The following is a 1,002-nucleotide window of genomic DNA, read 5'->3' as shown; positions in this document are numbered from 1 at the left end:
GGAGTGGAGAGTCCTGGAGCCAGCCGCTCCCGGGCAGCAGGGAGCCCGCGGGACACGCTGACACCATTAGCCACACATCTCTGGGCAGGGGGGCCTGTGCTGGAGTCCCTCTCGAGACGGCTGTCCTGCCCCCCTCAGGGAGACAGCTCCCAGAGCTCCTGTCTAGGGCCCTCCTCTACTGGGGCCTCCTTGATGGACAGGCCTTCCTCTACGGGGGCCTCCTCTATGGGGGCCTCCTCTACTGGGGTGGGGGTGCCTTCCTCTACTGGTGGGCCCTCCTCTACAGGGACCTCCCTCTATGGGGGCAGTGCTTTCTCTATGGGAGGCCTCTCTCTATGGGGATCCTCCCTCTATGGGGGCCTCCTCTACTGGGGTGGGGGTGCCTTCCTTTATGGAGGACCTCCCTCTGTGGGGTTGGCCTTTCTCTACTGGGACCTTCCTCCACAAAGATGACAGCTGATCCCAGACATGAATGACATGCAGCAAAGGGGAACTCAGCTCTGTCAGGAAGGACAGTTTGAGCCCCAGAAACAAGGAGAACCCTTGGGATTCAAGCAGAACTCCCAGGCATTCAGCAAAAAATCCCACCAGGAGACCATCAGAGCCAGGAGACAAGATGAGCAGCTGGGACCCTGGGCACCCCGGGCAGCTCTGTCGGTGTTCAGACAAGAAGCACCCACACTGGGCGGGTTGGTGGGGGTGGGTGGTGGACCAGGCCTCAGGGGTCCCCCAGACAAGAGCTGGCTCTGCCAGGCGCCAGCTGCCTCCTGATCTGGACACAACCCCAAAAGAGAGACTGTTCCGAGAAGCATCTGAGCAAACTCGACCATGGAGACCACCAAGCCCAAAAGGTCATCTCTGAGACTGCTTCCAGAGACAGAAGGTTTAAGTGATGGCACCTGCTTCCCAGGGGCCATAGAAAGTGAAAGCGAAAGTGAAGTCGCTCAGTAGTGTCTGACTCTTTGCGACCCCATGGACAGCAGCCTGCACTAGGCTCCTCCA

The sequence above is a fragment of the Bison bison genome, unplaced genomic scaffold, assembly GCF_000754665.1.
Source record: "Bison bison bison isolate TAMUID 2011002044 unplaced genomic scaffold, Bison_UMD1.0 scf7180017845703, whole genome shotgun sequence".
Lineage (NCBI taxonomy): Eukaryota > Metazoa > Chordata > Mammalia > Artiodactyla > Bovidae > Bison > Bison bison.
The sequence above is the reverse complement of the archived record's forward strand: the minus strand, read 5'-3'. Positions refer to the sequence as shown.